Here is a 9,384-nt window from a genome sequence, read left to right on the forward strand (position 1 = left end):
GGTCCCATGAGCCCGCAGGTTCCTCAACGTTTCAAACGTGGCATGAGATCGAAAGAAAAAGGTAAGTGACCAAATATGAGGTGCCAAAAATAATTCAAGAAAAGAAAGTTTTATAGTACATAGAGGATGACATGCGGGTCCCATTTAGCAAGCAGTGATATCACCGTTTGAGAGGCGGCAGGGGATCGAAAGAAAAAGGCAAGTGACCAAATTTGAGGTGCCAAAAAAACTCCAAGAAAAGAAAGTTTTATAGTACATAGAGGATGACATGCGGGTCCCATTTAGCAACGAGCGGTATCACCGTTTGAGAGGCGGCAGGGGATCGAAAGAAAAAGGCAAGTGACCAAATTTGAGGTGCCAAAAAAACTCCAAGAAAAGAAAGTTGATTGCACATAGAGGATGACATGCGGGTCCCATTTAGCGACAGCGGTCTCAACGTTTCCAAGGCGGCAAGGGATCAAAAGAAAAAGGAAGTAGCCGTAAATCGGGGGTCAAAAAAATCCAAGAATAGAAAGAATTTTGGTTCATAGAGGATGACATGCGGGACCCATGATCCCGCATCGTAAACGGCTCGATCGGAGAACGTTGAACGAGATGGCGCGATCGAGAAAAAAACAATGCCGAGAGGCTGCCATCCGGGCCTTACATCCCTCGGCGGTGCGGATTTGCGTTGACTCGGCCGGCGAACCCGAGAATTCGCGATGCACCACGTCCCGGCCACCATACGCGACGTTTTGGCCGCTTTCGTCGGGCTAGGTGGCCTCAAAAACGAGAAAAAAAAGTTTTGACATGCACCACGGAGGGACCAAAATCGTCGGCCATGGTACACCAGCAACCACGGCGCGACTTCAACTTCGTCGGCCATGGCAACTTTTCTTGTAGTGTCAAGACCAACGTTACACTGAGCGATTTCAACGGCCAAGCATCTGACGCACAAGGTGTTCTGAACGTGGATCTGACCGTAGGAAGGAAAACCATCCCTACGACGTTCTTTATTGTCGATAGCAAGAGCACCTATGCTGTCCTGCTAGGGAGAGATTGGATCCACGCCAACTGTTGCATTCCATCCACGATGCACCAATGCTTAATACAGTGGGATGGAGATGAAGTAGAGGTCGTCCACGCAGATGACTCAGTCGAGATTTCAACGGCTGGCATAAACGTTTGGGAGACGACAGGCCAAGAGCCACTCTCAGGCATCAATTTGGACGACTGCGAGCGCATCGACGTGACGAAGGACGGGGTTAAGATGGTCTTATCCACCGGCCTGACCGTATAGCAAGAACAAAGCTATGGACGAACGTGGCGAGGCCGATCCTTGTGATCGGCCCCAAAGATCTATGGACGAACATTGCAAAACCTTCATTGAGCGATTCAATCAACATGGAGGCCGATTCCGAAGCAATCGGCCAAAATTATCCTCACCATACGTTACGCCCGTGTTCAACGTCGATCTAATGGGCAACGGGTTTACGTCGGGCCGATGAGTTGGAAGAAGTCAACATTGGTCCTAACGGAGCCGACGTTCAAATACAGTGCCTTGGCTAACTACAGAGCCGATATCCGCAGTTACCTGGCAGATTCGGCTCGGGGGGCACCTAATCAGATGAACATGTGTGATACATCTGCAGTGAAATATTGGGGGCCGATAGAAAAATCGGCCAATAAAAAAAAATTCATGATGTACAGCCGATGCACGGACATCGACTTTAGAACTAAGAAGCAAAGCCGATGCCCAGACATCGACTCTAGTACAAATTACACAGGATCTACCAGCTGCGTGTTCAAGACGCGGATTTTGACCGAGTCGGTCTTCGGTTCAGCTTCGAGGCCTTCTGCTTCCTCGAGGGAGTGTACAATGAGAGCTTCCTCAGCTTCAATGAGCTGATTTTGTTGCCCGAACCTTCTCTTCGAGGACCTCCAACCCTTTGCGCAAGGTCGCCAGTTCAACAGTACTGTCAGAGGTGTCAGTTTTGGCGTACAAGGCAGCCTTTTGTTCATTAAGCCGTTGGTGTTTCGTCTGCAATATCGGCTTTCGACGGAAGAAAAGGTGATCGGCTTTGGTGTATCTACTGTCGGCTTGGCCAAGTTGGCCACCTTCTCAGCTACATTCGTAGGAATGGCTAGGACCAGAGTGGCTGACCTTTTCTTGGAAGCCGACGATGGCAAGTCCGGGCTGGCTCGCATGGTGGCCGTCTCGGTAATTGCCCGAGTTCGAGGCCCTTTGACCGAACCGTGTGTCCTCGCCGCCGTTCTTGCCTTAGCCGAGGCTCGGGGGCAGCTGATTTGGTAGACACTCTGTTTTTGGAAGCCGATTGAAGTGTCATCGGCTGACCTCGCATCATAACCTCGCTTCAAAAGCGGTGAGTTGTTGCGAAGAAGACCACCGAGCCGCTGAAAGGAATCTGAAAGGGAAGCCGTCATCATCTACAGGGTCAGGGCCGTTTTTGTTGATGCAAAAGATAGAGCAAGGCGCTATGTTCGAACAGCAAGGAGTGGTTAAGGATCACCTTCAGGCCTGAGACCATAGCGTGGGCATTGGATGATGTTGCCTTTGGGTCCGTTGCAATTGCGAACCTGCGCGATTGACATCTGATGTTCATATGGCCATGGGTTGGATCTGTTCAAGCGGCGATTTGGGGATTTGAGTTTTGCTCTTTCAGATAAGTCGCGGGTTACCATTTGAATAGACAATAGAGTTGGCCTTGCTCGCGCTTTATGGCAAGGGCCGATGCGTTGCCATCGGCTCTTAAGGTGTTGACTCACTTAACAATCGGCAAAGTTGGAAAAGGGACAGAATCAGCTGAGAAATGTCTTCTTCATTAATAAGAGGGGTTTTTTTACAATGAAGAGCCGATTGCTCAAGAAAGGAAGAACAAAAGAGGAGCCGATTGCTTAGGAACTACTAATCCTACATTACTAATCTTCGCTGGCCTCGGCGGCGGCATCGTATCTGCCGTCGGCGCTGCTTCCGGAGAGTGCCTCGTCGCTGCTGCCCCAGCCCTCGGCCGAAGCCTCTTCTTCCTCGTCATCATCATCGTCCTCGCTGTCCGCCCAAGCGCGGAAGGGCTTCGCCGGCGGATACCCAGCGGAGGAGGAGGAATCATCCTCCTCCTCTTCCTCCTCTTCCTCCGCTTCTTCTTCTTCCTCCTCATCGTCGGAAGAGGTGGAGTTCGCCCAGGAGTGGAGGTCGTCTTCGCTCTCGCTCTTCAGCTCCCCGTCGATGAGGAACTGGAGGTCGTCCTCCCCATCGGTCAGAGGTAAGTCACCATCTGACCCGACGAGTGCCTCGGGTGGGCCATCTGGCACGTGGTCAAAGTTCCACTCCTGCTCGCTCGAGGAAGAAGATTGGAAAGAGAGGCCTGATGAGATGGAGGAAGAGGAAGACATTGCTATAGGGAAAGAGGGTTTTTTAGGTGCCGATGGCCGAACGGAGCAAGGGGATGAAGTGGCGAACCGTTCGGCACAGATTAAATAAAGGGGGTATAGTGGAGATTTAATGCCATTACGGTTTCCGAGGAAGTGATGTTAAAGCTATCAAATCTTGCAAAGAAGTTGTGAGGGCAAGGCATCATGATGAAGGATATCGCGACTGGTTCCGTCTCCGCACGACATGACCCGACGAAGAAAAGGCAGTGATTTTGGAATTGTCATTTCCAAAACCAGGGGGGCATGTGTTATCACCAGAATTTGACCGGATCAGAGGTGGGCCGCGATTAAAGATGGGCTAGAAGAATACATATGGAAGAAATACATGAATCGGCCTTGTATACAAAGTTTGGGCTAGTTTGCCCGTGTATCTGTAAATATAGTAGGATACGTGTCTGCTAGATAGAGTTTGGCTCGTGCCCGGTTGGGATTATTCCCACGTTAGAAAGTCTACGGACTATAAATATGTATCTAGGGTTTATGAAATAAACAACAATCACGTTCACCACAAACCAATCTAGGCGCATCGCCAACTCCCTTGTCTCGAGGGTTTCTTCCGGGTAAGCATCATGCTGCCTAGATCGCATCTTGCGATCTAGGCAGTACACGTTTATTCGCTGTTCATGCGTTGCTCGTGCTGAAGCCTTGTTGATGGCGAGCAACGTAGTTATCATAGATTTGTTAGGGTTAGCATTGTTTCATCGTGTCATATGCTTTCGTCCGTGCAACCCTTAGACGTCTAGCCGCCCTTACACCTATCTTGGGTGTAAGAGCGGCACCCCGCTTGATCATTATTTAGTAGATCCGATCCGTTATGATTGCTCCTTGTTCTTCAAGGATTAGTTTAATATCTGCATAGTTAGGCCTTACAAACGGGTTGAAGGATCCAAAGGGCGCGTAGGGTGTAGTTTGCTAACCCTAGACAGGATGTTCCGGGGATCAACTTCATGTTGGTTTTTAGGCCTTGTCTAGGATCGGTTTACGATCACCGTGCGTGGCCGCCAGGCTCAATCACGCGTAGGATGTTCCGATTATGTGGTGAAAACCCTAAATCGTAGTAGGTCATTTTAGCTTTATTTTGATCAAGCAGGACCACCATGTGATCGTACACCTCGTACGAATCATGGGTGGATCGGCTCCTTGAGCCGATTCACGTGAAAACCCGAGAGCCGATCGAGGCTCGTATTTAATGTTTACGTGTATGCCATGCAGAAACTAAGCGAGGCAAATCCATCACCTTCCCGACCGTGTATAGGTCAGGTGGCACGCCCTGCACCGAGCATCGGACGTGCGTGCCGAAGTCTTTGCGGGCCGTCGCTCGAGGACCGAGGCCAGCCCGCGATCCTGGGAGCCTCCCGACTCTACTGTGTTGCCCGTCGCTGCTCGCCGGTGGGTTTCTGACCGCAACACCTGGCTTGCTAGATCCACTCCCAATTCCAGAAACAAAATGGGGAGCCATCAGCATGGATTTTGTAGAGGGCCTACCCAAGTCCCATGGGAAAGATGTCATCCTGGTGGTAGTAGACAGACTGACCAAGTATGCTCATTTCCTCCCTCTAGCACATACATACACTGTACAAAAAATTGCTCACATCTTCATGGACAATATCTTGAAGCTCCATGGTCCCCCTACTGTTATAATCACAGCATGCAGACAGAATATTTCTCAGCAAATTGTGGACTGAAATCTTCTCTGCCATGAAAATTTCCTTGCACTTCTCCACTGCTTACCACCCAGAATCAGATGGGCAGACTGAGAGGGTCAATCAATGTATGGAACAGTACCTAAGATGCATGGCATTTCAGGAACCAAAAAAATGGAGTGAGTGGCTACCTGCTGCAGAATTCTGGTACAACACTAGCTTCCACACAGCCATCAAGATGTCTCCCTTTGAAGCCCTTTATGAGTACCCTCCACCCTTACTGACAGAGTTACCTACTCTGACAACACTATCAACAGAGGCTCAACAAACCTTGGGGGAAAAAGAGAAGATGATCACTGTCTTGCAACAAAACCTGGCAAAAGCACAGCGCACCATGAAGAAATATGCTGATCAAAACAGAACGCCTAGAAGCTTTCTCCTTGGTGACATGGTGTATCTAAAAATGCAGCCACACAGAGAAACTGCCTTGGGCAGGGGAAATCCTCTGAAACTCGCCTCCAAGTGGTACGGGCTATTCAAAGTCATCCAGACAGTGGGTCGTCGGGCATATAAGCTGCAATTGCCGGCGGGTACTCTGCTCCACGATGTCTTCCACGTTAGCAATCTTAAGAAGCACATCGGAGATACTGCGGTGCCAAATCCTAGGCTACCACTGCTCACACCGACTGGTAAGCTCAAACTCTTCCCCCTAACAATCCTGCAACGTCGCCAGGTACCACGGAGCAATGGCGAGTACGACGTAGCCGTTCCACAATGGTTGATCCAGTGGGAAGGTCTGACGGCAGAGGAGGCAACATGGGAAGACGCGGACTTCGTGCAAGCAACGTTCCCGACGTTCAAGCCCTGAAGTCTTGTCTTCAGGGGGGAGCAGTGTCAGGACCAGTCAATGACAGCGACGTTCATCAGCAACGGAAGGCCCAGATCGCCCTCTTCGAAGATCGACGGCTAGGATGTCTTTACCCTTTTTGAACTGCCTTTTTCGCGCGCTAAGCGTGTTTAAGTTGTAATAAGCACCAAACCTGTTAATCTGCGTGGTCCTGCTCTTTGGCTATAAAAAGAGTAGGAGAGGGAGGATGGGAGGCACGCATAATGAAAACCCTAATTTATCTTCCAGTTTTGCACTTTATCTTTACTTAATTGTGTAGATCTGAGCCACCGGAGCTCCACCTTCTTCCCCTTCTCCGGCCATGACCAAGTCTTGACCCCCGGGGTTCTGACACTCACGTCCCGTGTTGTGCGGTGAAGAGTGGTCACGAGTTAACCAAAGCTCGAAATGCATATAACTATTTCTACGTGGAGTCGTGGACTCTTTAATGATGAAACTAATCACACTTGTTTCAGCCTGTGTCTTTCATGCAAACAGGTGCCTACAGGCTAGCTAGAGCTGGACTGTACACCACGAGAGAGAGAGTCCACGAGGCGACGGGACATAGATTTCGACAGCACATGCATGACGACTACGGATCAGAAGACGAAGGACACCACATCAAAGACCAAACTGACGCGCTCGCTCGCGGGGGGCGGCTGTGCCCCGATTGCAACCTGATGTCGCGCACCTGATGCTGATAGTGGATGGGCGAGCCCGCGGTGAGCTGTGAAACACGCTGACACTGTGAATAAACCAGGACGCCAGTTCCTTCACTGTGCTTGACTCTTCTTCCTCCGTCTCTTTGGAATCATGGGGTAGACCGTAGACGTATACTGTTCTCTGGCGGCAAAGGCCGCAGGCTGAACACGGCCGGGCAGGTATCCGATGAACCGCGAAAACGACCGATGAGCTCGATAAGATCGAGTGGTAACTGGTGGCTCACCGGCGGCCGGTCCACGGCTGTCGACGCAACCTCCGACACCGAGCGGCTGTGCCGGGGACGCTCGCACTCCCGTCCACACACTGACACACACAGCTGAACTCGTGTTAATGATTTTTCTCCCACTATCTCGAGCACGGTAGCGCTGCATGTTGGAAGCCTCGATCAGCCCACGCGACAGTCTGGTTTTATTATCCGCTTCAGCTTCCAGCTAAAGCCCATGGCGATAGAGCGCAATCCCTAGTTCGGTAACCCACATCACTTCTGCTTGCCATGGCGATAGAGCGCGATCCCTAGTTCGGTAACCCACATCACTTCTGCTCCGGTGTTTTTCCCTTGGAAAAATTCTGAGCGCGTTAAACATAGCAACGGTGGAGATCTTCTCATACTTGTTCGTAAGTAGAGGCAAGATCGTAATTTCAGTGTAGGTCCACCATCCGTACATTTCTATACATGCTCATATGGCCCGCGTTGTGTTGTACCTCTTTTTTTACGCATATACGGTCACGTGCATGTACCGAAATAGAAAGATCCTATAAAAGGTCATTGGCGTCTCCACCTGCCTCGCCCCACCATTTCCCCCCAAATTAGGAAGAAGAAAACCCTCGTCCCTCCATCACTTCGTCTTCTCCACTCCTTCTCCACTGCGAGCGGTTCGAATCGGCTTCTTCTCCGCGCGTTCATCTCGAATCCGAGGGCGATGGAGGGTACGAGTGGAGCACCGCGGGCGGACGCCGCTGCTCTAGTCAGGAACACGGGCGTGGCGGAGCCAAATGTGGTTGTGGCGGGCGGAGGGTGCCATCGTGGTGCGGCCGCGTTGGGCGGCTTGGTGGTGAAGGCGGCGGACCAGGAGAAGCTCGGATTTGGCGGTGCGACCGTGTCAGATCTGAATGTGCTGTCGGCGGGTGACGTACACACAAGGGCGGAGCTGGAGGGAGAAATTCCCTGATGCACAAACAAGCTTGCAACGTTGCTAGTTCAATTTTCTTCTCCGTGATGCACTTTTCTCAATCCAACCTGATGCACTTGCATTACTAAGCTCACAAGTAGCACTAAAATTTTCACATGCATCAGGGTTGGCCAATACAGCTACACCCCTGCATACACATACCGTATCAATACACACATGTATATATGAGTTGGATATGGATTTCGACAGACCCAACTCAGGAAAAAAAACCTATAACCCTTTAATTTCGTTTAGGGGGAGCACCGAAGCAAGGCTCAACGCACATAAGGAGTATGATGCAGGATATATATATATAGCAATTCCTAGTTCGGTACCCGAACATTTCATAAATATTACTAGCATCTACTAGAAAGGTACTTGATGATTGCAGGAATATTGGCTGCGGTAAGCTGTATCCCTCCATATTGAGATCAAGGGATAACTCCAAGAACGGGACCAGCTTATTCCCAGTAGGATACTCACTTTGAAACCAATTCTTTGACTGTCGACTAGCTAGCTCTAGTTGCCAGGTCCACTACTGTTTAACGTAGAAATTCACACTAGGAAACGTTCACAATTCAGGAGCAAGCAACCAAGAGTCATTTTGGATTTTGGAAATTCTTCTTCTACTTGTTCTCGTGTTAGCGAATTCTTCTTACACTTGTCTCTACCATTGGCATCTGCATTTTGGAAGCCTCAGCACGTTGGGCATCCAGTCTGGCCTTATTCTTTGATTCTACTTCCAATTCCCCTTATTACCATATAGGTCCTCGTGCACCATCCGAGTGTGATCAGTATATCTGCATAAGGCCAACCGATAAGATGCAATGATGAATGAAGGTAATATATAGGGACTTCCTAATTCCGTGCACGAACCTTACATAATCGTTACCGTCTCTAAGAAAGGCACTTAATGATTACAGGAATATTCACTGTGGCAAGCTCTCTCCCTCCATATTAATTTTAGAGATCTCCCTCCATTTTAAGGCCTACAGATAACAGCATGAATCGGATGATCTTATTCCCAGTAGCTTCCAAACCGATTCTTTGACTGTCGACTAGCTAGTTATAGTTGCCAAGTCCATTACTCCGACATAGAAATTCACACAATTCAGGAGCAAGCAACCAGAAGTATCGGGCTTAGCCTTAATTTACTCGGCCAGATGTAGATATGATCGTATGAATTTATGTTAGTTGACCACGGCTAAGCATATATTGTTAAAGCATATATACACGGCTACCTTTTTCTGAGATGAATACAGCTACCTTCCACGCCGAGTCAGTCTACTTGTTGATCGAAATTTGAGAATCACATTATTTTGGCCCTCACTGAAATATTCAAAAAGAAATATAACCAATTTTCTAATTTATTCCAGGATTATTTGGTCTAAGTTTAATCCAATTTTGACCAAACTTGGATTTCTGCTTATTTCAATCTCAGGTTCAATTTTGAACTTGTCCTTTCATCGCCGGTTTTTTTTTCCATTGGAACCTTTAGCTTTTGTTGGATTGAGTTGTGTCCATCTGACATAGG

The sequence above is a fragment of the Lolium rigidum genome, chromosome 2 (genome assembly GCF_022539505.1).
Source record: "Lolium rigidum isolate FL_2022 chromosome 2, APGP_CSIRO_Lrig_0.1, whole genome shotgun sequence".
NCBI lineage: Eukaryota > Viridiplantae > Streptophyta > Magnoliopsida > Poales > Poaceae > Lolium > Lolium rigidum.